This window comes from Tamandua tetradactyla, chromosome 8, assembly GCF_023851605.1.
Source record: "Tamandua tetradactyla isolate mTamTet1 chromosome 8, mTamTet1.pri, whole genome shotgun sequence".
Taxonomy (NCBI): Eukaryota; Metazoa; Chordata; class Mammalia; order Pilosa; family Myrmecophagidae; genus Tamandua; species Tamandua tetradactyla.
Genome location: NC_135334.1, coordinates 31,602,680 through 31,630,665, shown reverse-complemented (window position 1 = coordinate 31,630,665; position 27,986 = coordinate 31,602,680). Strand labels below are relative to the sequence as shown.

Sequence of the window (27,986 nt, the reverse complement as noted above, 5' to 3'; positions counted from 1 at the left end):
TTAATATAACAAAAATAATCCACCTTGTCTCAAATAGATAATAAGATAATAGGTCCTTTGAGTTACTTCTAAATAGTTTTTTGCTTTAAATCATCCCCATATAGAACAAAACTCCATTGCACTTCCCCAAAAGTTCTACAAACTTAATGTAGGGGGATGTCAAATTCTGCAAACCTACTGAAAAGAGAAATCAGGGTTGAAGCTAAAAGATAAGGAATGCAGACTGGTGGAGAGCTTTCTATCAGAAGGGTCACAGTGTTGGAAATGATTTATAAGAAAAGAGGTTGGTTATGAGACAGTAAGAATACTGGTCACGTACATATGAAATTAAAGAAGCAATGACTTGACAGTAAGAAGCCAGGAAAAATAGAAAATGAAAATGAGAAGTTATGTAATATGTGATACGGTTTGGTAACATGAGAGGCAGAACACTGGACTGAGTCTCAGCTTTACCCTATTCCTCTCTCCTGAGAGAGAATTTTATCCATAGCTCTGTCACAGCACTTCTAAAGTTGTACTGTTTCGTGTCTCTTCCTCTTCTAGGTTGTGGACTTGTGGAATACAGGGAATGTGTTATATTAATCTTTGGATCCCTACTCTTAAAATGACTGCTGGCATATATATATAGTCAGCTCTCCGTAAATGCTGCATGAATGAATGAAGCAGCTGCAGCCTTGAGAGTATTATATGTAGGACTGTTCCGCAAATGTTTTATGAATTCATGAAATGTTGAAAATAACAAAATTTGTCCTTAAAATAAGGTTAGAGTCCTGAGAATTCCCTAGTATAAAATGTTTGGAATCCTCCATTTAACTGATAAAGTTTATTGAGCTGAATGTGGTTTATTGTTGTGGTTTGGTTTGGTTTTTTAAAATGTTGTGCTTTTTTATTAAGCGATTAGAAACCATGCCATAGCTTCTCCACTGGAGGCATAGTTCCTGGTTTTAGGTTTTGCTGATAATCTCACTGCCCTGCATTTGCAAGGTATGGGGTGAAAGGCTGCACCCCATGGGTGTCTGTGACTGGTTCTGTTAATAATTGTTTTTCTTTCTCATTATAGTTTGAAATTTGAGGCCCAACATTGTTCAGCACTCTATTAGCCTCTTGAACTGGACTGGGATTGAGAGCTAGAACAAAGAAAAAGGAAAAATATGTAAAGTTGAAATGGCACAACTAGGATGATAACTTTAGCTCATTCGCCTGCTGACACCTGGAGATTAAGAGACAATCATTTACCCAGAGGAAAAAAAAATGGTGCAAAGAGCCAAGGATGGAGAAATCTTGCCCCAGATACTCTAAATGTTCTACAGCTGGTCATTTTTCCTTTTCCTCAGGTATTGCCAATGAGTAGTGGATTGTTTAGTCATTGCTACATAATAACAACCACTAACAACCACTAAATCTCAATAGCAGGCAGGATCTGTGAGTTGATTTCACTCACATGTGGCTGATCTAGGCTGGGCTTTGGTTGAGCATTTCTAAGCTGCAGATTGAGCCCAAGTCTACCCCATGTGTTTCTCATTCTTCTTGCACTAAAAACTACCCAGGGGAAGCTTTCTTTTTTTTCATGGCAATGGCAGAGGAACAAAAGGGCTCACACAATCTGGCAAGAACATTTCAAGCTATTGCTTATGAAATACTAACATCCCATTGGCCAAAGCAAGTCACATAATCAAGCCCAAACTCAAACTCAAGGGTGGTTAAGTATACTCTTTCCCTGGAAGTGGCAGAGGAAGGAAATATTTTTGAAGAACAATGAAATGTCTGCAGGCAGAGCCCTATTTGATGATTTCAAGAGAAATGGAGAGCCTTGTGCTGGAGAAATCAATGGTAGGTGATTCTTGTATCTTTAAGTGCTGGGTCTCTTCACTCACATATTTTGCTGATAGGACAGAAAATTGATACAACATTTTAGGGCACAGTTTGCAATATTTATTAGCAATCTATTACACTGTTGACTTATAAGAATTTGCCTGAAATACGTAGGAAGTTTTCTACAAAGGGTCATTCATTTCATGGTTATTTATAATAGTGCAAAACTAGAAACAAATTACAGAGGATTGGTTGAATAAACTATGGCACATCCAAATGATGGAATATCTGTGTCACATTACAGCAGTATTATAGTGGAAAATTTACTGGCATGGGAAAATACTGCCAACATATTATTAATGAAAAAAAGAGCACTTCAGAAAATAGTAGGTATAATATGATCCTAATTTTGTTTAAAAACTTGTACTGTAGGTATTCATATTAAAATTCTGTAAGGATCAAAGATAAGTACCAATGGTTCTTTTTTGGTGGAGACTGTTTTCCTCTGTCTATTCTCCCCTTCCTCAGTACTAGAGGAAGAATAAATTAGCAAGGGACTACACTTCCCTGAGTCTCGGTGGGGGCATGGGACTTAGTTCTTGACAATAGAATGTGAATGCAAATGAGGTTTTCCAAAAAAATCTTGCATAAATGTTCTTTCCTCTCTTCTTCTGGCTGGAATAGTGATGGCTAGAGTGAACTTGGAAGCCACCCACTGAAGATGACAAAGCATACTCCTCTTTCTGAGATGTTCTTTTTAGAATTCTTGTATGAGGGGGAAATTAATTTTTATCATCCTTAAGTCCCTCAATTTTAGGGTGGTTTTATTAGAAAAGCTAGCATGAACTCTAATATAGTGGTCTTACTCATGACTTTTTTAATTCTCTTCTATCTAGTTTTCTACATTTCTCAAAATTTCGATCCTGGATTAATATTTGGGTGTAATTTACAAAAGAAACAACAAATATTCTTTTTCAAACCTAGGTATCTTATGCCAAGGATTTCTTCAAATCATTGAATTTCAGATGTTTCGAGCAGGGAACTTTTTTTTCTCTCATTCTGATTAAATGCATGGGACAGGAAAAGAACGATGATTTCTAGATCCTGCCATTTCTGATATCTTCCCCATATTTTAGGTCTTTTATTTTCTTTTTTTTTTTTTTTTTTTTTTTTGACATAGGCAGGCTCCTATGACTGGGAGTCGAACCCAGTCTCTGACATGGCAGGCGAGAACTCTGCCACTGAGCCACTGTTGTACCTCCCTGGTAATTTTTTTTCTTTTCACCGAGAAAGTTTGGAAGTAGAATTAGAGTTTGGGACTCCAGGCAAAACTAAGTTTGGATTTCCTTCTGAGATGTGGAAACATTACCTAAACTCTTTGAATCTCAATGTTTTCATCTTTAGAACTCACAGGATTATTGTGAAGATTAAATAAGTGTGACAGGGAATAAAAACACATGTCACTGTGAATGCACTCATGAATTTTCTTTCATTTCCTTTATTTTTATAAAAATTTGACTTAAGGCAAACATTCAGTATTCAGAAATTTGTAAAACATAAAATTTTTGTCTTCTTTATCTTGCTTTTTGACCTCTCATCCAAAATTTCATACTCTCCTGGGAAGGAATATTATAGCATGACTAAATATGTCACTGAATCCTCTTTCCTGTTCAGTTTCCCATTAGGCAGCTGGCCAGTTGAGTTTAGGAAGGAAACATGCTGACAGGCTTTTCAAGGTTAGTACAACAACCCTCCACACCCTCTTTAGTTCATAGTTTGCAAAATATAGCTGCGGCAAAGAATTGTGTTGCTCTAGGCAGAAATCAGAGCCTACTTTGTGTAAACACAATTAAAAAGTGAGGAGGGGAAGACACAAACAGAAAAAAGCTACAGTCTGCAAAAACACTGTACAAGAATTTCATTGCATATGTTTTTTGAAAGGATTAGAAATAACGACATGCATAATCATAAAGCTCAAATTAAACTCAGTAAATCCTACAGCACTTGGTAGCCTTTCCTTTATGTTATACCTTTCCTCTCTCATTAAATTAGAATAGTAAATCTACTTTAAATCTTGTATTTGACACTGATGGGCATAGAAGCACAAAATACTTTTGGATGGTGAGCCTTTTATGAAATATTTAGACCTCAGCTCTTGTCCCTATTTTTTGACTTCCTTTTCATATGTACTCAATCTCGCACGCGTTCTCTCTCTCTCCCCACCCCCCCCCACCCTTCCTTCCTCATACCTAGCCTTTCCATTACTATCATAACCTTCTCCTTCCCAATTGGTCAGATCCCTTAATTTTGTCTTCTCTTTCTTAATCTTGTAGATTCCACATTTCTGAAACTGGTTGAGCTGAATGTGATGAGATTTATAGAACAGATGTGTTCACTTACTGTACTCTCGAACTGCCATGCTGCATTTTAACAGTCACTTGTACAAATGCAAACCTTATGTAAACTCTCCAGGAATAGCTCTCACTGGAGAAGCAAACTAGGGATCTAAAGAGTAGAAGATTTTTATGTATACATATTTGCCAGTTCCTGGCCTATGACAAAAAAATTGTAATTCTGCAGGATATTTTTCTCTCAGAGAGCCTTGGAGCTCTTGTGCCAGATATAAGGTACTGAAACCAATACAATGAACGTCTAAAACCATACCACGTTGGGGATTAAAATCATGTCCCCTACAAGAAATGTTAAGTCTTATCCCCCAGTCCTGTGGGCCATTTTTAAACAGGATCTTCAAAGAGCCTAATAGTTAAGATGAGACCAGCCTGAATAAGGGTGGGCCTTAATCCAATGACTGGTGTCCTTATGAGAGAAAATCTGGAGAAAGATTCAGATGACTGAGTAGAAGGAATAGAAGCCACCTGAGGAGACACAAGGAGATAGATTGTCATATGTCAGAAGCACAGTTTGAGCTTCCACCAGAATGCTACAGATTTGGAAGAAAGCATGGCCTGCCAATACCTTAATTTGAAACTTCTGGCCTCCAAATCTATGAGACAGTTAATGTTTAAGCCAACTAATCTCTGGTGTTTGTTATAGCAGCCTCGGCAAACTAAGACACTCCATTACATAGTTTTGGACTAAGTCTTATTCACTACACTATATTCAAGCTGCAATTCTCTGGAACAAACAGAGTAGCCAGAGATGAAATCTGGAAACAGGGTGACAAGTCCACATTTCACCAAGATTCATAGCACAGAACTATGAAGAACAAAGATACCCAACTCTTAGTCCAAGGTGGGACTGCCAAAAGGAAATCCAGAACACCAGTCATTTATCAGAGAGAGAAAAAGACAATGAGACAGAGGCAATTCACAGACTGTCATAGCCCTTAATGCCTCAGAAGGCGCTGATTCAGGTTCTGAGGAGCAGTTTGCATGTACCTGTAGGAGAATTAAATTTGCTGTATGAGCTCTATCATTTGTAGATAAGTGGCAAGGAAGTTTCAAGGCTGCTGAAAAATGGGGGCAAAACCCTGCAAAGGCAAAATGATGGCATTGGTGATAGCTACCATTTACTGAGACCTTAACTCAGACTATGCACTATCCTAAATGCATGTCATGCATTATCTCATTTAAATGTAGGAAAGATGACATGTCTTCCCATAAGAGGAAAGCAAAGGTTAAAAATGAGAATCTTGTGAGAAGTGAGGCCAAGGAGACCTCAGATAGGAATTATAGAAAAGTAGGGAATATTTTTCTATAATTTGACAAACAGCACTTTTTAATTTGGACCCATTATTCTTTCTTGAATAAATACATTTGCAAGCTACAAAATATTGAAAAATGACTGTCTCAGCATTGGGATAAGCATTATGCATTACAAAGAAGTGGAGGTTTTGAGAATTTTAGTAACTTTCCCAAATATATAGCTAGGAAATGGCAGAAGCAGAATTTGAACCAGAGTTGTCCCCCCACCCCTCTGTGGTATAATTATAGCATTACACTATCTCTGGTCTTTTCTTTATTATTCCCACCTGAAGCCTCACTGCTGGCGATGTATTCTCTCAGCCTTTCTAGCAAATCTGACCTTGTATGTAACCATGTAACCATGTAACAGTATTGACCATCTAACAGTAGCACTGCCAAAATTCTCCTCCTAAGACACAATTTGACATCATCTTAAGCATAGAATAAGCTCATAACAAACTTATGCACACTTCAGCTAAAACTCTCTTGATGCCAAATGCTTAATGCTAAGTCATTTTAGCTCAGCTTTGTGTTGTAATATCAGCTTGCATTTCTTTAGCACCTGCCATCCCCATGAATACCAAGGCAAATTACAACCATGGACTAATATGCATAGGTGTTATTTCAACCCTCTAGGGGCACAGTTTCTCAGGGTTTTGAAAAATTGTCTAACAGCCCCAAAGGAAGAATAAAGAAAACTTGTACTGTGTATCCATTTAAAGCAGAATAAATTTTAAGCTAGAAAATAGAATAACTTTATACAAAATTTCTTAATGCTGCAGGGGTTAATTGTGGTATTTATCATTACATCGTTGAGCCTGAAGAATATATCTTTCTTTGAAAAGTGGCACTGTGCTAACAGCATCACTATTTTTCATGTGCAAAAATCAGTAGGTCATGGGCAGGCCACAGTGGCTCAGTGGCAGAGTTCTCACCGCCATGCTGGAGACCCGGGTTCGATTCTTGGTGCCTGCCCATACGAAAGTCAAAAAAAAAAAAAAAAAAGTCAATAGGTCATTCTCCTAATGAGAGTCACATGTTCATTTTAAATGATAATACTTTTCTGTTCTGAATCCTATACATTCATTTTGAATAATAGTGATGTTTTCTATCACAGACTCAAGGGAAAAATTCTTCCCACCCGTGGCTCTCATTATTTTTTCAATCACAAATAATTCACATATATCACCTATATTAAGCTGCAGTTATTTTAGGCATCCTTCTAGGTTCTGGAAAATAAGGGAAGATAAAAGAATATGAAAGGAGAGTAAGAATACCTGCTCTCAAGAAACGTACAATATAGCAGGAGAAACAGATAGAAACAACCTTTACAACATACTAGACATTTATTTGGAATACATACAAAATATTGTAGTACAGAGAGAAGGAGGAGGAAGCCATGGATTTTCCCTAGGGGACTAACAATTAGACAATAGAGGATATGACACAATATTTTCTGACGATGATAATGTTGGGAGAATTTCCCCATGTGTCTCATGTTCTGTACTTCTAGGGTGTAAGGTACTGCCCTTTAATTTCTTCAAGGATGTTTGTATAGCACACAGCTCTGGAAAATAGAGCTAGCATCTCTCTCCTGAGCAAAGGACAAACTATCTTCCCAGTACAGAAAAAGATAATGGCTCCTTTGGGGGCAAAGAGCAGGTTTACTGAAGCCTATTATGAAAGAGTCAGGTTTCCTACACTTGTGGTTCTTCACCTGTGATGTAAAACCATTGCATGAGTAACTCCTACCTGGGCCATTCCACTTCAGCCCCATGGGGCTTGAGGAGAAAAAAGATGATACAAATGTGAAACTGTGCTCCTTGTTCTGTTTTAGTACAATTCTTTGTCTCTGACCCAGGAGTCTCCTTTCTTCTGCCAGAAGGCATGAAACAGTGACAGCTTAATTTGCTAGTTTGTAACTAAGGTAAAATCTCAGACCCTTCAAAGTTCTTACAAATAGCCCTTACTATAGGCTAGATACTCATTTAAACACTTTATGTATGTTAACTCACCCTCACATCAGTGCTGTGAGGTACCATTATTACCAGATCCATATTACAAGTGAGGAAACTGAGGTACTTGGAGATTACAGAAACGTCAAGGACATCATGTGAATATGGAAAATCTAGGCCTAGAGCCTGCAGACCACTACTCCACTACCTGTATGGTTGAGAGTTCAATGTATTTCTGGAAGTTATCATGATCCACTGTTGATGGGGCTGGAAGTTGTGTCATGACTTGAAATTTGGCTCCTTCATAAAAAGATTCTGTTCATTATTGCAATGGTCTATAAAAGAAACTCTTGGGAAAGAGTAGGAATTAGTGTCCAAAATGTTCACATTACCATGGAAATGGGGTAGGATTACCTAGGGAAAGAATCCAGGTGGAAGGAAGGAGCCCACAAAGGAAATTGAGAAGGTGTAGCCTACAAGATATGAGGAAACCAAAAGAGTGAGATGTAAGGAGTCAAGGTAGGGAGTGTTTCCAGGTGAAGTGGCTTATGAGTCTAGAAAAACATCCTTTGCATTTGGCAACATGAAGTCTGCTGCAATGTTCATTAGAGTAGTTTGAGTAGTTTTGATGGAATAATAGACAGTAGCTAAATTAGAAAAGGGAAATGGAGGTGAGTTATAGGGACAACTTTTTCTAGAAGATTGGTTTGAAGGGATGTTAACTAGAGGAATATGAGGGCATGGTAGGGTTTTATTTTATTTTTTTAATTAAAATAGATGGAAAATACCAGAACAAATGGGAGTTAATGCTGTGGAGACACAAAGATTGACGATGTTTCAGAGAAAAGATAACCAAAGTAGGACAATTATTTAAAAAGTAAAAGATGATATGAGGAAAAACAAATTTCAGTTAGAGAGAAGAATCTCATCCAAGAGCCCTCACTAATTCAGGGCAGTAAGGGGTTTAGAACTCTGGTCTATAGTCTTTCTTTTCAACCACAACTCTTTTCAGATAGCACCAGGTATTGCTTTTTCATCTCAGCATTCACCAAAGCTGCAAATAGAAACAGTAATGGTTTTGTGACAATTAGGCTGCTCAGAGGAATCTTTCAATAGTGAAACACAGCAGCTTTCCATAGAATACTCTTTGAAAATATAATTCTAATTAAGGGAAAAGATGCACTATAGGCCAGGAATCACTGCAGTTTAACATTGATATTTTAACTCCCTGGTGTTTGATTTTTGCATGGTTTAGTGACTGTGGTGAGCTTAGCCAATAGTAGCTTTATAGTAAGGAGGACTGAGGCCTATTTTGCCCAACACATCAATCTCCCAGAAGTTACAAATCTCAATCATTTTGTATTGCTTGCTCTAGCAGTCCCTTCCCATTTTGGGGATCTTTATTATCTTGGTACCTATTTTTCCCAACGTCTGCCTCCAATTCCTAATTGAAATTAAGGAGACACCACTAGAAAATAGAGAACGAGCAATACAATACCCCATCTCATCTAGGACCATCAAAAACACATCAGGCGTATTCAGTTTTCTTTTGCTTTGTTTTGTTTATTTGTTTATCAAGTATATTTTCATATAAATGGACAATTATTGAGTGTGAATTCTGAGTCATGAACTAAACTGTGTTGCCTTTACATTGAAAAGTTATATTTTAATGAAAGTGCAAAACAAAATTAAAGACAAAGGATCTTACATAAGGGAGAATATACTGTGTTCATTTATTCTGACAAGTATGATGGAGTTTTAATTGCAAAACTGCTTAACAGTACTCAGATAGACTTACTGTTGTACATCATGTAAAATTAATGAAATAATTATAGTGAAAGCTCTCACTGCGACAGCTGGCAGTTTAATCCTTGTAATTTTTGCAAATATGTATCCAGTGTGCATGCATGTGAGTGTTCTGGCATCTGAAAACAGAGCTCGCTGGTCATCTTCATAATTATCTATATATATACACATTTAGGTTTTCAATATTTACTGTATGCATTTATGTGGTTTTGTAGCTTATAAGTAGATTCTATTTATGTTTTGTCACCTCAAGAAGGAAGTAAATGTCTTGATGGCAAGAAATCTATCTTTATTCTTTATGTGTTCCCCTCATAACCATCTTTCACAGAGTGTTCTGTATATACTTTTCACTCAAACGAAGTCATTACTGCAACTGGAGATTGGAGCTGGGATGGGAAAAGAGGTAGAGATGGGAAAGCAAGAAAGCCAGTGTCAGCATGGCACATAAATAAGTCAGTAAGGTATAACAAAGGTTAGCATTTAGAGAATTTCACATGGACTACTAAAAAAGGGAGAAAAGATTAAGGCTCTCCAGATGAGAGGGTTCAAGGATAATATTCAGAGATTGTCAAAAAGTCTAAACTAAATTAAACATGGCTTCTTGGATTGTTCCCCTTCAGGACCCAATATACCCAAAATACTCTCAAATGTATTTTTAGACTAGTTATTGAATTAAATATTGCTCTTTAAAGTTTTTGGCATTTGCTTAGTCTCACTTTTCCCAGAGACGTAAAGAATTGCTATGATTAAGCCACGAGAATAGACATAACCCTGGCAGTTAAACTTCTCCTAAAAGGAAAGAAACTAAATAGAAATCTGATAAGATTGTAGTGATCCTAGAGTTTCGGTCGATATCTAAATTATATTGCAAACATTGACTCAATTAACCTGTGGCTAAGAGGTTGACAGTTTTATTCTCTACTCTTCTTATATCTAGAGCAGTAGCAGTTCAGTCCTTGGAACCAGGATAACATCACTGAGGTAATCTTCATTCAGAATTAAATCTTACATTTTTTTATTATCAAATGTTGAAAGTAATGGGAAAATTGAACATCATCAGCACCTTACCTGCTACATATAATAGAACCAGGCCTAGTTATTGCACTTAGCAATATCATCCCTGTTTCACAGAAGTTGGCCATGCATGTTCTCTGTTACTGATTTCCATGGGCTGCTTGTCTAGTTAGGTTTTATTCATTCTTCTTCTCCAACAAAGGGCTGTAAACACAGACACAAGTCACATGGGTCTAAAAATGAACCTCCCCAAGACTACAGGCAATTTCTCTAGTCTAATAACTAAGCAGTAATGAAACCTCAGGTTTTACCTAGGTGTTGGGCTTTGATCTAGCCCAGTGATTTTTTCCAATATTTTAAAATTTGGAAGAGAAATAAAGCAGATATAATTAAATAGGTCTACCTGACCACATAATATACTTCAAACGGCCTCTGGAAAAAGCTCTCCAATATTCTGGATCTGCTTGAGTTATTTCTGATGCAATCCTTGTATTTTACTCTTACAACAGAAAAAAAAAATGGCATTTTGAATTTTCAGTTTTTCAAAAGTCAAAAAAATGCCAATGAATTAGTCTCTGTTCACAAATCTCTGTGATTTGTTCTGATTAATTTAATGCTCCCTAACAATACAACTCTGCACTGGCATCCTGGAAGGAGGTCATTCATAAAATTGAAAAATGAATAAAATCTAAGCATAGATCATAATACATCCTGTGAGGAGTGATTTACAGGCAAGATCTTACTTCCCATCGCACAAGATAATAACTTATAAGCTGCCATCTCCTCACAATTATATTATAAATAATTAAATATTAAAGGAATTTTAGCTTAAATAAAAATACAAAAGCATGTTGTGTTTTGCCTGAAAGGACAAAAAAGTTTCATCTCATATACTGATTCCAACAAATTGGCAGTGACAGAATTGGGTGTTGTGTTAAGAAAGATTCTGAGGTCACATCTAGGCTTACTAGGAAAGAATTCCATCCTTTTGATGGAATAGGGATATCTGCAATGAAGATAGAAGTGCCATGTGTCAGGAGTTTACCAACCCTGGGATAGACCTTCCTGGGAGAGTGTTAATAGCATGTGTTAAGTGACGGTGGACTGCCTCTGCCAGCAAAGCAAAGGTAAAAGACACTTTTGGCAGTTTTTGTAATATTCAAAATGTAATATGATTGTCAATATCAATATCAACCCACTAGACTAGATCCAAATTTACCATGAAATATACAAGCCTCCAATTTGCTGCTTAAACAAGTAATGGAAAAAGTAATCACCATAATGTTTATAATCATTTGTCCTTGGGAGTTATATGATATTTGCTCAGTCCATCAATTGTGTTTGGTCAAAATATAAAATGAACCTCGTCGTCAAAAATTTACAAGGTCTACAAGGCAGGGTTACATGTGCCATGAATATACATTCATATAACAGAGAAAGAAAAGATAGATAAGCTCCATTGCAGAAATCACTACCTATATTTGCTTCTGTCTAAAGAAAGATGTATCAATATTAATAAATGTATTGATTAATATTATTTCTTAAGTTTTTATTTCTTGAGAAAAATACAGAATATGAAAGTGGTCAGCCTCAAGCTTGTTAACAGTATTATTAATAAATAGAAGTAAATTTCTTTTTAAAAATGTAGAATATTTAAAAATTGTAGAATAACAATTGAGGTATAGAATTATTTCTTATGGCCCAAAATAATTTATCTGAATTTTTTAGTTTCTACTACTTTTCCAGAGAATAGTACATCTTCTATTGTAAGAATCCTGCTGAAATATTCCAGGACAAGATATTTTGCTAGTCTTATTCTGGTTAATGGGCTTCATTCTTTGATAAACCATATACTCTAATTGATTCTCAAGTATAGCTTCTCCTATGTATGGTGAAAGCATCTGTGAACTCATTAGTTTGTCAGATACTGCATCAAAAATATACACTGTATTTTGCTTAATAATTACAGTTCTATTTCTCCATGCAATATCCTATATAAGGAACATGCAAGTATTATTATACTCATTTTACCCTTGCTGAAGAAATAGCTAAAGATAAATAGGATTTGGGGCTTTAACAACTTATCATTAGCATTTGATGCTATGTATTCTGTAACAATCAAAATGTCCATTTAGGGTCCCCTAATTTATATTCCATTCTCACTTGCTGTGAATCAGAACCATGACTGAGTCTCTTTCTTACTTTTATTGAAATTTAAAATATTATGGTATGTAATACTGATGATTAGGAAGATAAAGCCAGGTGTCTTAGCACCTCATAAGATGCTACTTATCAAAAGAGTTTGGTGAAACCAGATTTTATTGTGTTCACTGAGAATGGATCCGTGTGTGTGTGTGTGTGTGTACTTGTGTATACATATGTGTTGGTTCAAAGTCTTTCTCCAGATATATTACAATGTAATTTATAAGGATTCTATTTAGTAAATGATAACTCGAGATTCTATGCCTTTACAGAAAACATCTCCCTCAGATAGCTAATCCTGTCCATTGTGCATGAAAATTGTTCTTTTGATTTTCAAAGGATATTATTTTCCTCACCTCCAAATATCTAAGTAGCCTCATACAATTCTTTGATTAATTAGAAGCATACTGTTTGCTTGGCAAAAAAACACACGTTTCTCCATACAGACAATATGTTTGTTCTCCCAGAGTTACTTCTAATAAGATGAAAATAGTTAACTTATAAAGATTTTCTTTCAAGCTGCCAAATAAAACCCCAGGGTGCCTGTCCTTGTCAGTGAGTTTAACCTTGAATTGACTGCTCTCCAGCTCCTGTCAAAGGCCTGGCTGACAGATACAATATCCTATAAGCAATGGACCATGTCCTCCAGTGCTCTGAGCAGGAAATTCTAGCCCCATTGGCACAAACTAGGAAGGGGAACTCAAGGCACACTGGCTCAGCTGGGAAATCAAGTGGAAGTAAAGATGACATTCTCTCCTAGAATTATGGCACCAAAGCTATCCTGGAAGCTACTGGGGAAATGCAGAGGAGATTTGTGCCTACTTCTAATCCATACAATATTTAACTTACATGGGGCCATGTTAAGTAATTTTAGAGGTGTAGGGAAATCACAAAACTATGTGATCCAGTCCCCTGTTTTCAGTATCTGTTTGAAGATAGACCACCTGAGTTCCCGAGAGGTTGTAATTTGCCCAAATTTGTACCGCTAAAGAGAGGACTAGAGCTAAATGGCCAGGACTAGTCCGTGCTTTGAGTGTTTCTCAAGAGCAAGGTAAGAAAGCCAGAAGCATTTAATCAAACAAGCATTTACTGAGCCTTCTTTAAAAGGTCAAGTTCCATGTGAGGCACTTGGCATGATCAGAACATGTGTAAGACATTGTCTCCTCCAAGGAACTCACTGATTGTTTAAACACACTGATTGTTTAACAAGAAGTTGATACATGAGACAATCAGTAAACAAGGTTTTTATCTCGTTACAATAATATTTTTCTTAGTCATCCTACCCATCCGCAGTTTCACTGAGGTTACATGTTCTCCTATGTATGCCCAATTTAAGATGAGAAAGCACTGATGCCCCAAGCAAGCATTGCCTCTTCCTCTTTCTGCTGTATGCACAAAATACTGTTTAATTTGTGTTTTATATATGGGTTGAATGCCAACTCTATGCTTTATATACATTAACCTATTTGATGTTCATAAGAAATCTGTGAAATAAGCAAGAGTGTAATATCCCCATTTGGAAATGGAAGTCATCTTCAACGCAGGAAATTTAAGTCCATTGACCAAGGTCACAAAGCAAATACGTAGCAAAGCCAGGATTCAATGTCACATATCTCTGACTCCAAAGCCCACAGCCTTCCACCTTGTACATTGCCTTCCAAACTGTAGGAGCTGCAGCAGCAGTCTGTGATTCCATTTGATCCTAAGAGCCACTCCATGAAAGAGGCGAGCGTCAGGACCAATCGTCCCACCTCTCCTGTGGGAAAATATCCTTCACACTTGGCTCTGATTCCGTCAAATCCAGTGTTCTTTCTATATCCCATGGAACCATCTGCTACAGTCTTCTCACCCCTTGAGCCTGAAAGTAGCTGGCTAGAGCAGCATGTCCCTCGATAATTTCTGGGAATTAATTAGGATCTGATGTTCTTTGTGCAATTAAAACAAGGATCATGACACATGTGACATCCAAGTGCCTGCTTATAAATATGGCCATTGTGATTGTGCACATATGTATATGTTTTTGTGTGTTGTCTAAGAGGCCCTCAGTCAGATGCTTTAACTACAGGGTTATGGTCTAATGGAAAGTTGTCACATTGCTTTTGTGATGACCTTTTTTTGTGTGATTACAAAAAGATTACTTTATCTTTCCTAGCCTACATGACTCTACATGATAAATTGAGGGTAAAAATAACCCATGGAATTATTATGACAATTAAGTGAGCTAATTTATGTAACCATCTCTTAAAAGGTGACCTTGCAAATAACAGGCACTCGTTAAATGTGTTCACTTACTCTACAAATATTAACCACTTATGTCTACAGTGTGCCAGACTCAGGGATATAAAGATGAATAAGATGCACAAACCACTTGGCTAAAGGTAAATTTTGAAGTTATTTTAACTCAGAATGTTCATCAGGGGATCTATGAGATTCTAGTGGAGGTGTAGGAATCTTCTTGACCTTTCCTCTTTATTACTAAGTTAAGAAATTGATAATGCCTGCTTTGTAATTTTTCAAAGCTAAACTAGGGTTCTCATAATGCATTTGTCCACATTTTGAGGCAGACCCAGATAGTTTCTGGGGGAAACTTTGTCCTTGTCTACAGGTATTTATTTTCTCAGCCCATTTCTCTTAACTCATAGAGTAACTAGTGGTCCCTAATAAGTGAGACTCCTTATTATTTATAACTGCATGTCAACCCAAACTTTCAGTTAATTGTTAAAATATAATTAAATGGTAACATTGATTATTATATTATTTTGATTGCAGTGATAGAAACCCAGTGAACTAACATCATGTAAAGGGGGATTTATGGAAGAACATTGTGGCAAATTGTATTTAAAAAGATGGCCACACTGATATAGTTATCCATTCCCACATGCTCTTCTTACAATGTAAGAAGATGATTTCCCCACCAAAGGGTGAGTGGTCTATGTTCACCGTCTTGAACCTGACCTGAGCTTAGGATTGCCTCAACCTATAAAGCACAGTAGAATTGATACTATTTGTCATCCAAGACTAGGTTTTGAAAAAATGCTACAGTTTCCATCTAGCACACTCTCTCTATCTCTTAAAACTATCATTGAAGCTGAGCTGTCATGTAGGATGCATAATTCATTCTGGTTTTCCAGGGACTTTGCCAGTTTTAGAACTGAATGATTCATGTCCAAGAAAACCCCTCATTCTCAGACCAACCAGGAGAGTTGGTCACCCTTTGCCACCATGTTGTGAGAAAACCCAGACCCCATGGAAAGATGTTGGGTAAGTGTTGTAGTCAGCTGCCCTAACCCAGGTCTCAGCCAGCATTAACCACCATCCATGGGGAGTCAATGGAATTTAGATAATTTTAGCCCCCAGCCTTTGTGTCTTCCAACTGGGGTTCCAGGCATTATGGAATAAAGCAAGATATTCCCATTACGTTCCTTCTGAATTTCTGACCCATAAAAATCACAAGATGATAAATAAGTATTGTTGTTTAAACCACTGAACTTTATAGTAATTTGTTACCAAGAAATTGCTAACTAATTCAGAGACTGAGGAACATGGTGAAAATGTAAGTGTATTTCAGGAATAAATAGAACCAGACTACAAATCCTATCAGGACTATTTTCACATAGTCTCTGGTTTTCTTTCCGTCTGGGCTTAATTCCTATCTATTGCTGCTATTCAGCTCTCTTCATGTACTGTGCAACACCCCCACATTTTCTATCTTGATGCTTTTATCTATCAAGATCCTTGAATCTCTGGTCCTGGCAAGGGCACTGATTAGCCTGGGGTAAAGTTCACATTCCTGGACTGTGGCCAGAGATTAGAGGACTGAGCACAAAAAAGTCAAATTGCTGGAAATGGCTGCCCTTCAATAATTATGTGAGAGGAGGAAGAAGCGGCTTTCAGAAAAGTACGGTTTGAGTAAAGCCTTAATTCCTAGGATATAAGTAACTGAACTTTGTGAACTTAATTAGCGTATAGAGTTGTCAAATTTATATTAAGCCTATTTTGGGAACTAAATATTCATAGGCAATTGTTTGAGGTGTGATATACTTTCTCAAGGAAGGAACTATATGGAAGGCTTGGACTTTGTTGGAATTGCTTCATGTCTGTAACAGATTACGAGATTTTCAACATTGTAAAACGAAGGTAAATTATGCTGCACAGCTGTTCAGAGACTGTGTCACTTATATATTGGAGTCTGCTTGGTCATTAAGCCAAACTTTGCTATTTTGAAGTTTCCAACATGTGCATACACTTTATTAATAATGCATCTGGCATTAGTGTTTGTAATGATTATTGGAAAAGTTTGCAGCATTTTCCAGGAAGGAACTGGAGTTTATGTCTCAGGGGACTATTTCTAACTTAATATTTGCTGCTTAAAAACAGTTCCTAGGTTTTCTAGGACAGAGACTTAATTCACTTTGTTATACCCTGATTCCCACTAGATGGCTAGACAGGGTGAAGCCACCCCATTTGCACTCTTTGAATATTTCCTGATATGGTAGAAATCTAATTAGGCTACAGAAGCTAATGGAGAGACAGGTGATACTGATGATAATTTGCATAGCCCACTGTCTTCAGAGCTACCCCTAACCATAACTGGAAATTTTGCAAACTAGGGCCACTAAAAAATAGGTGCACATAAACAAACAAGTCAGTCCCATGTAATTGACTTCTTAAGAGAGACTGTTGGGCCTTATTTCAGTTAAGTGACCCCAGCAATGTTAATATCATGCCCAGTGTCCACAAGTTCAGGTCCAAGTACATCCAGCCATTGTTAGCAAAGCTCAGGCCAGTGGCTTGGTGCTGTTTGAGAGCTAAGATCATAGCATATTATGACTGATGAGTAACGTCAGAGAGAAATCCAAAAGAGCAAAATTTTAGTGTGGTCTGATAGTTCAATAATGATTAAGATGTTATCATAGTTACAACAGCTATCCTCTGTTTGTTTGCTTTTTAATGAATTGTGCTTGAGAGCAGTTATTTGCAAACTCTCTATGACTAGCTGAATCAGAATGATGCATAGAATGTTTTAAAATACATTTTATAAGGTTCTGGCCTAGAGATTCAAACTCAGTAAATCCACGTTAGAGCCCAGGAATATTTATTCTTAAAAATCTCTTTGCAGGACTCTGATACCCAGGCAGTGTGGATCCCAAATTTAGATGCCTAGATGTACACAACTATTTAATGAACTGAAAATGTTTGATTATCAACAGTAGCAGAATTCTAATCTCTGATCAGTAATTATTCCCCAGTATCTCTTCACCTAGGGAGTCATTCATATTTTGAATCATTACCTTTTAAAATCCATTCCTTCATTTCTTTCATGAGCACCATCTATATTCCAGCAATTTAGTCAACTCTGGAAATCAAAGGCCAAAGTTCTTGTACTTAAGATCAAACAATCTGTGCTGGCATCTGGTTAAACATGGCAGACCAAATATACATGTTTATCTCACTCCCCTCTAAACACTGAAGTCTTTTAAAAGTGTAAATCCATAAAAACAAAGAGAAGGGGAAGAATACAGGAGAAAGTCAGAGAGGTCTGCAAAATTTTAGAGGATGAGAAGCTAAAAGATGAGTGGCTTCTAACTAAGCAATGTAGAGAAGATGAAATCTAAGTGTCAACAAAAAGGGAAAACTATTAAAAAGCAAAGTGATTCACACCACATAGCAACGAAGAAGGTTGTAAATTTAAGGCACTTGTGACTTCTGAAGGTGGGGTGAAAAGAGGAGCTATAAATCCAGGAAGATGACTTGAAAGCCTATATAAGAAAAATTGGAACACCAGATACCTTCCTTTCCCAACCCTGAAAAGCCAAGTGACTTTTCCTTCCTTGCCTCCCCCTGAGTAGAAAGTTAACTCTGGACAGTTTAGACCTGGGATTTAAGGAACAGTTGAGGGGAGGTGTGTCAGATGCAACACAGAGGGATTAAAAGAAAGCTTAATGCTGGAGCCAGGAGTACACATCTCTGACAGGTGACTGGATGATTTCGCTCTAGGAAATTAACCAGGTCAAATTCAAGAATGGCTCTTATGAAAGAGGCAGGTGTCTGCCTAACACGGTGCGAGTCCATCCCTCAACAGGCCTTGCACACAAAGCTTCCCGTCCACTTTTTGTTGCCATACTCTTAACAGCATATAGATAGCAATGGTCATTGCACTTTTGTGGAACTCCATGATATGAAATACAGAAATTAAAACAAAATAATAGAAAAAACAGAGGAAATTATAGGAAGCAGAGACAATGTAGAAAACAAAATAAACCTCAAAAAAGCTATAGTTCACAGCCTCAGAGAAATAAGAGAAGTTGTTGCATTTATGAAACATGAAGGTACTATAAAAAATAAAAAAGTATTAGAAAACAGGGCAGTAAACTGTGGCTCAGTGGCAGAGTTCTCATCTGCCATGCCAGAGACCTGGGTTCGCTTCCCGGTGCCTGCCCATGTAAAAAAAAAAATTTTTTTTATTAGAGAACAGTAAAGAGCTCTTAGAAAGAAAAGCATAAACACAAATGAAAAGCAAAAATGTTAAAAACCCAATAGATCAGTTAAAAGAAAACAATCAAGGAAATCTCACAGAAAGTTGATCAAAAAGTGAAGGGGTAAAACTGAGAATCTCAAGATAACAAAACGGTAAATTAATCCATTAGCTGAATCATGCAAGATCTAGAAAACTGGAATCGAATAAATGAAGAGGAAGAAATTATTTCAAAATAATATGAATATTTCCCAGAATTGGACATGTTTTCACATTGAAAGTTGCCCCTCCTAAGAGAACTTTATGATATAAAAAGATTGACATGGATGCACATAATCATAAAAGTTTCGGTACATTGGTGATAAAGATGAGCTCTTAAAAGCATCCATAAGCTTAAAAATAGGTCACATAGAAAATAACAGGAATCAGAATTTCATCAGATTTCTTAACAACCATATTAGGAACTGGAAGAAAATGGTATAGTTTTGAAACTCTAGAAAAATTATTTCCAGCTAGAAATCTATGCTGAGCCAAAGTCTTCACAAATATAAAAATATAATAAAAATATCCCTGTAAAAATTATCTTAAAAAATTTACTTCATCGCATTTTTATAGGAAACTACCAAAATTAAGGACTAAACACAGAAAGGAAAACACATGAGATGAAAGAAACTGGGAATCCAGCAAAGGCGAGATGAAGGGAATCCTCAAGATGGAGGTGAAGAGAAACCCCAAAATAACATCTAAGCTGCAGGCCTGGTAAGCAACCAGTTCAAGCTGGAGCAGTACAGAAAGATCAAAATATTTAAAAAGGAGCTGTCTGATATATGTTATAATACTAAGAATTTTTTAGTTCTGGCAGAGATATTGAGACTAACTTTCTAATTGGTGCACAGAAAATAAAGCAAATAAAAAAGGAGGCAAGAAAAAAATGTTATTTAAAAAAGAAAGTGAAATTGAAAAATCAAGAAAGAAACATGCAATTTAGAAATATCAAGCAGGGAATAATTATCCTTAGGCTGAACACTGCTTTAATTATAAACCTTAGAATAAGACCCAAAAGGAACTAACTGTTTCCAAGTAACTTAACTGTGTCCCAGAGCATAGTTCAAGAATATTTATAGCATTACAAACTTTCCAGTATTCAACAAGGTAAAATTCACAATGTCTGGTATCCAACCAAAAATTTTCATGCAGAAAATGGAACCCATAATGAGGGGAAAAAATGCAATCAGGAACTACCCAGAAGTGACACATACATTACAATTAGTGGAAAAGGATTTATCATAACTGTAATTTACATGTTCAAAAAGTTTAAGAAAAGGAATGTAAAATCTGTAAAAGATACAAATTTAACTACTAGAGTGAAAATTACAATGGAAGAAATGAATAATGCACTGTGTAGGCATAATGGCAGATTAAACAAGGTAAACTTAAAGTTGTAGCAGTAGAGACTATAAAAATGGTACTTATTTCCTCAGGCTTTTTGTTGTTTTTTTCTTTTTTTCGCACAAACAGGCACCAGGAATCAAACCCAGGTCTCCGGCATGGCAGGAGAGAACTCTGCCTGCTGAGCCACCGTGGCCCACCCTTCCTTGGGTTTTTATAATAATTCAGTGAGATAATGCACATAAAGTGCTAAGCACAGTATCCAGAACATGGAACTTACGCAATAAATGTTAGCCATTTTTAATCATCCCTAGTCTTCCCCCATCAGCCCAGATATAATTTTTTCATCCGAATTTAGCACAGTGACGCTGTCTTGCTGCTGACTTTCTTACTGACCACTTGACTTGTTTATCCATTTCTTGCTTTCTATATTTTTCTGCTGGGCCCTGTGGTACCTCCTCATCTACACCCCCTAGCATTTCCAGTGAGAACTAGTTCAAAGTCACTTGAATTATTCAGTTATTCAACTTGGAATCCTTCTAATCTGCTTTCAAAATAAAAATGTCTTGTTCCCAGTGTCTGCCCATGTGAAAAATAAAAATAAAACAAAGTGAAAATTTCCTGTAAGTAATGTAATGCTAAGTTCAACACTGGCCAGAACCTGAATAGAAAAATGTAAACCCACCTTTCGTAATTCTTATAAAGACTTATGTTAAAATACAGTTGGGCATAGTAATGATATGGAATGGTTAAAGTCATTTTGCCTGTTACTAATGAATTACCGGGTGAGATCAATTGATTGCATGCTCAGTGTCAATAAATGAGGCTATTTCATTCTGAATTCCTAAATAGTTGAGGGATATATTTCTTCACATTTCATGGTATGCCATCAGAAAATTATGAAAGAATTTAGCAATGCTGAATCTGAAAGTTAACTCTAAAGGCTAGGGAGAGAGGAGCATATTCTGTTAGCTTAGCCTGGGGCCCCTGCCTGCTGGGCCAGCCCTGCAGAGCTGCAAGTTGACAAAGCTTAATTTAGGGATTTCCAGCCTCTTTTGTAGTAAATTCTTCCTTATTCCTTTTTTTCTGCCTCCAAAACTCAGGAATTTATAAGCTATTAACTTTTCCTCAGGTGAAAAAAACTCTATTAGTCACTTAAATTTCCATGTGAACAAGGCTTAATATGTAACCCTTCTTAAGGGAATTTGCATTTTTGACAAGCAAATTTTTTAAATGTGAAATTTCAGAAAAAAAGTCATTGACTAGAAGACAATTGTGAGGGTGAGAGGGACACAGGAACTCTTTTTCCTTCCTAAAATCACATTATTTATGCTACCATTTACACATGTAAGTCCATAACATTGTCCCTGTTTCTAAGATTTAAGCAAAGTTTAAAATTGCCTGTTTTTACAAGCTGGTTTTCCTGGAAAATTGTGGTTTCTTTTGTGTCAAAAAGGAAAGGTTGAAAAAAATCCCATGAGGTTTCTTGGAAAGCAAATGCATGCAAGTGTGAGAAAACAATGAAATAAATATTTTAGTTTTCTAATGTGAAAAAATCAAGCACTTGCTGTCAAATGCTTAAAACTGTACAAAGCATCTACCAGAGGTGAATTAGAAATAGATCTTGTTCCATAAAGTGCAACTGAATTTTATATTGTCTGGTAAGACTGGTGGCACAAAGCCATGTAAGTATAGTAGAATTAAATTTAAATTGCAAAACATAACATGACTTCTGGCAAAGTGAAAATGGAGGCACGTGAAATCACTCTCGGAAGTTAATATCATCAGAAAAAACATTAAAAATACATGGCAGTGTGACTCAGAAAAATGAAGTGAATTTAAAATACTAATCTGAAACCACTTGAGAGCCTCTTATCCACTGATCTCAGGTGTGGATAAGGGCCTAGTACTATACTAGGTAATAGGGCTGTCAGCAGGAAATGTAGTCTCTGCCTTTAAAGAACTCACTGTCTGGTAGGGAGGTTGGTCATGGAAGTGACCACAATTCAGTATGATGGGTTCTAGGAAGAAGGAAAGCGTAGGGTACCATGAGGACACAAAGCAAAAGCTTCTCCTCCTACTCAGGCAAGGAAAGGCCAAAGTTCTAATTGGAGGAGCAAGTCAAAGGGTAGGTTGCTTTAAAAAGAAGGTCTAGGGGATATAAATTTTAAAAAGAGACCATAAGCCAGGAAAAGAATCCATAAGGCCTGAGCAAGAAAGAAGAAGCAAATCCCATTAATAAAATGTCCAAGCCAAGTAGAAGACTTAAGGTGTGTGTTTAAAATGGAATAGAGCAGACCCCTGGCTGAGGGGGTATCTGGCAATAGGCCCAGGAGAGTCAGTCTTGTGGAGATTTGGATGTGAGAGGATGAAACTTCCCATTTCCTCTGCCAAGAACATTGTTTCCTGAGAACATGCCAAGACTGGTTCTTCCTCATCTATCAAATACGAAGGAGCACACCTCACATCACTTATACTTTATCATGTTTTATTTTCTTTGCAGCATGTATCAATAACTGAAATTTTATCATTAATTTACTGATTTACTTCTTTATTATCTTTATCTCCCCACTAGAATTTAAGTTATAGGAGGGTCAGTCTCGAAGGAGGCATTTAATAAACATTTGCTGAATGGCTGTTGAATGAAAAATGCAAGGACCCAGGGGAAGGCAGGAAGATGCCAATGAAATGGGGTTGGTCCGGATCTGTAGGACAAAACAGAATTCAAAGGTCATTGAAATTTAAATAAGGCAAGAGTACACTCATATGGTCAATGCACTTTTCATTTTTTTAAATTTCATTCAGGTCTTCCTTATATAGAGCTGGATTTTTTCTAACATTCCTTTGAATTTGCTTTAGATCTTGAGCTTCGATCAATTCTAAGGTGTCAGCACACTAATACAAAATTAATCAGAAATCAGGGTCTCCTAATACTATCCTATGCCATTATTCTAAGATACTGCTATGGGTTTTGTATCTGATGAATTTGTTTTATTTCCCTCCAATGTATACATTTTAGAAGGTGACATTTGTTCTTTGATTCAATGAACTCCTCAGGAAAAATTTAAAAATAATTTGATGTTAGGTATCCTTTCTTATAATTTCAAAAGAAAGTTTGTGTTCCCATGATGTCTGGGATAATTCCTCTGTCTACAGAGTGACAGAGTAGATTGCATTAGCTTTAGTTCTTTCATCCCTAATTAGGTGGCAAAGCAGAGCTGCCTCAGGGCACACAGGCATGGACTCTATTTCCACTAGTGGTCCAAGGAAGGGATGCAGCCCTGGCAAGGGATGTCCTTGCATGACCTCCAGGTTTGGAATTCACGTTAGCTGGGGGGCCTCTCAAGGGCAGAAAGTTTGTCTCATTCTTCTTTGTAGTCCTGGTATTCCCAACGCAAGGTGGTTCCAAAACATGATAGGTTTCTAGCAAACATTTGCAGAACTTAATGAATTTCTATGAAAGAAGCATCTAGATTACTTCATTCTGCCCTTAGCCCTGTTTTAGTCACTATTTTTATCAGTGTCTTAAGTAAAAAGAGACACGCTCATCCGTTTTTAAAAAGCCACAAGCTGAGAGAAATAGCTCGTGATGGGTGATGAAATCAAGCTTCAAAATTATCCCAGCAGAGTTGAAAGATTGATCTAACGGGATAAAATTTAATAATGACATATGTATATTCTCATATACAGTGTAAAACATCATTTACATGATTTTCTGAGATGAAGCAAACCTGATTAGCAACAGTTTATGTGAAAAAGAACTGGATCTTATCCCTGCACAAAAGCTTAGTAGGCACTATGTAAGTTATCTGCTGAAAAAAAATAAAGGTAATTGTAGGAGAGTTTGATACAAATATAACGTACAGAGCTAGGTAAATAATCAAACTGTATTTTGTGGTCTTCAGAGCACACTCACGGGATTTAATTGATTCCAGTTGCTATATTTTAAGAAATAGTCCAACAAACTACACTAGTGACTCTCAAACTTGAATTCACATGTAAAGCATCCTGTTAGTAGATCTGGTGTGGGGCCTGAGAATCTGCATTTCTAACCTGGCACCAGGTGATGCCAACGCGGAGGAGGCACAGAGCATTTTTTAAATAACAAGACACTGTGTATTTTCACATCTGGAGGACTTAGGAACCTGGAATTCAACCCATGATAGTTGTTGAAAGAACTGGACAATTAACATGGAGATTTGTATGGTGGGAACATTTTTTAATAACTGTCATATATATAAAGAACAGACTTGTGCTTTCTTCTCACGAAAGGCAAACACAGAAGTGAAGGAGTTACAGGGGGAGATTTTGACTAAATATAACAAAGCACTTTCTAGCAGATGGAGCCCTTCTGTGATGGACAGTGCTGCCTCCTAACCTCAGACACGTCTCTGCATCATAAGTATTTAATCATAAGTATTTAAGCAGAAGCTGGCCGATTATCATACAAAGATAATTCTTATGTGGGTGAAAAGATTGACTTGATAAAATTTAAGATTCCTGCCCTTTATCTCTCTTTAATGTCTTCTTCTTAATGGTTTCCCTCAGCCTATCATTTCAGCCCCATGAACTTCATTGCAATTTCCATCTCACGAGAAACCGGATCAGAAAAATGCTCTGCAAAATATATAGCACTGTATAAAATACGAGTTTATACTGAGAATTTTATATTATCTCATTAATTCTCTTTCATTTCTACATATCAGGCTGTCAACTTAACAAGGAAATTTCTTGGATCAAGAGAATAGTCAGCAAATGGATGATATTCAATTATGGATAAAATTCATACTTCATACCGGTGAGGAAAGTGAAGGTTGTTAAATAGTTGGACGTGTTACAAAGCATTTGTGGCACTTCCAGCATTTATCAGTTTAGAACAGATTCTGATATCAAGAACAGTTTAGTGATCATCCACAATGGAAACTGAAGGGTAAAATAGTTGACATCTCAAGATCACTTTCAAACCCAGGATTGGAGGAAATATAAGCATATCCTTTATAAAATATCAGTGTAACTTTTTCTTCATTTGGGTTGTGTCTATAAATTGTGTGGCTCCAGTGTTTCTTAAGCTTTACATTTCAGGGCAATTTTTCAGAGAATTAGCATCCTGAAACGTGGAGAAGGCACTTCATTTGGCTTATTACAGGAACTGAGTCAATGTCTTTGTGCCCTGAAGCAGGCTGCTGTGCCATCTAATTAGTGATGGGAGAAGCAAAGCTAATTCAATCTAGACTGTCACTTCTGGGACTGAAAGATTGCGCTGGACATCTGGGAGCACAAGCTCTCTCGGAGGATTATAGCATCAGTACCAACCCAAGAAGGGCACTGATGTCAAACCATAAAGCCCTTCTAGCTCTTCCCAAAAGCAGCTTCAACTACAGCAGCGTTGAGGGGAATGATCAACATACTCAGGAGAGTTCAAAAGGAAGAGAAAAGGATAGTGCAATCAACTAATCTGCCATTTTTCTCTTGACAAATGGCACTAACCAAAATCACTATTTGCATAAATATCCTGGATTTGAGGCTTAAAGAGACCCTGTTCCCTTACACAGGTATTAAGGAATCAGTGTTGTGTATAGATAGATTTATATGATAATACAATACAGTTTTGTTTTTGTTTAAAAAAAAAAAAGAAAACCTTTCACTTTTGGAACCTAATTTCTCTTCATAACAACCTCAGAGGTGCAGAGGTAGATCATTCTATTTTGTTGATGAGGGTATGGAATTTCAAAGAATCTAAGTGGTTTATCAATGTCACACACAGAGATGCTAAACAAGAGAACAATTGAGCTGGGACTCCTTTTGCCTCCTGATCTGGATTTCTTTCCATGATGGAAGGACTAATTCAATGTTATATTTTCTTTGAGAACTCAAATATACCATTGGATAAAGCCTGCACATAGTTACCATAGAGATGCATTTAAGCATTTCTGCCTTTTATGTTTTAATGGGATTTTTAATTTCCCCTTTAAAGCATAATTCTCTCATACTTAGAAAATATGTTTTCTAAATGTTCACATTTATTGAGTTCTCTTCTGTGTTTATGATGTATTTCACAAAGTCCTTTTCATCTGCTATCATTTAATCCTCACTGAAGTCCCATGAACTAGGCATTACCATGTCTAGTAATAAAGTGAAGAAATGATTGAGAGATTAAAGACCTTGTCATGGGTCTGACAACTAGCAAGTGGCAACTTGGTCCTTCCATCACGCCATTCCTCTCCATTTAATACTGTGGAATCATTAAGTAATTACTTGACCAATAATTATCGAAGATGTATATCTCAGAGTAGGATGATAGCCCAAAAACGTAGTTGATAATTTTGCACCAATTAGCTTGCAGCAACTTAAAATTTTTTTCACATTTAACGTGATTTTTATTTTACTGAGCACCATTATTATACTTCAATTAGTAACCGATCAAGATGCAGGAGATATTGCACTAACAGATGGGTCTTTCTACATAAGGCCCTTGATGTTCTGGACCCCAAAATGAGGAAGATCCCAAGAGGTAAAATCCATCATAATTCATATTGCATTGTCCTCCCCCTTTCTGCCAGCACAGAAAGCCCATGACGAGGTCTGAAGGATGGAACTGGAAAGGAAAATGGCAGGAAAATTACTTTCCTTTCAGGCCTGCAGAAAACACACAACAAATGAAGCTCAATAGTCTTTGGGCAAGAAATAACCTCTTGTAGCCTCAGTTTCCTGACCTGTATAAAGAAGAAATCACTCGCGCTTTGGCCTTCCTGTTGGGATTACTGTGAGAAGCAAATGAAATGATGTCTATGAACACATTTATAAATGGATAGATTTTATAAATAGAAGCAATAAGGTATTCACATCTTCTCATTTTTATTGAGCGTATTCACTGACTTGACTAGAATCACTTCTTTAATGGACCTTACTACTGTCATATACTAGTCCCACTAGGACTTCTTCACTAGAATGAAAGACTTGGATATAAATGAAGCAATTCTTTAAATTGGGAAAATTAGCAACATTTTCATAAGTAATTATAAAAATCAAAAGTAGATTATGTATTTAAAACACCTAACCAAATTTAGGACTCAGGATTTTTACTGGTTGTTACTTCCTTTCCCATAATTAAGCAATAAATCAAATAATTTTTGAAACCTAACTGTGTCCTGATTATTAATTCTGCCTTTTCCAGACATAGGTTAAGTTGCCAGTTTCAGTTTGCTAAGGCTGCTAGATTGTAATATACCAGAAATGAATTGGCTTTTACAATGAGGGTTTATTAAGTTATAAGTTTACAGTTCTAAGGCCATAAAAATGTCCAAATTAATGCATCCAAAGAAAGATACCTTGACTCTGAAGAAAGGTCAATGGAACCCAGGGCTTCTTTGTCACATGGAAAGGTACATGGCAACATCTGTTCTCCTTCTCTCCTGGCTTCTGGTTTCAAACGGCTCTCTCAGTTGCTCTGGGTCCTTCTGGCTTCTGCTGGGGCATTTTCCTTCTCCATCTCCAAGCATCTGTATCCTGGTTTCATCTTTCTGTGCTCTGTGTGAGTTCTGAGCTCTCTCTATGTTTTCTGCCTTTTATTCTCCTCACACCAGGCTCCAGTTAAAGGATTAAGTCCCACCTTGAATTGAGTGGGTCACA

The 27,986-nt window shown here is 36.8% G+C and overlaps 1 long non-coding RNA gene across 2 annotated transcripts; it reads right to left on the bottom strand.

Annotated features, from left to right (window-relative positions):
- Positions 1-4,605: 4,605 nt before the first annotated feature.
- On the bottom strand, positions 4,606-27,986 carry LOC143643325 (uncharacterized). Of its 2 annotated transcripts, none has more exons than XR_013156220.1 (3): positions 27,686-27,986; positions 10,346-10,495; positions 4,606-4,688 (listed from the first exon to the last, which is right to left on the bottom strand). It is a non-coding gene; the product is annotated as an uncharacterized LOC143643325 (long non-coding RNA). The 2 variants fall into 2 exon arrangements; XR_013156219.1 differs by lacking the exon at positions 4,606-4,688 and adding an exon at positions 9,414-9,663.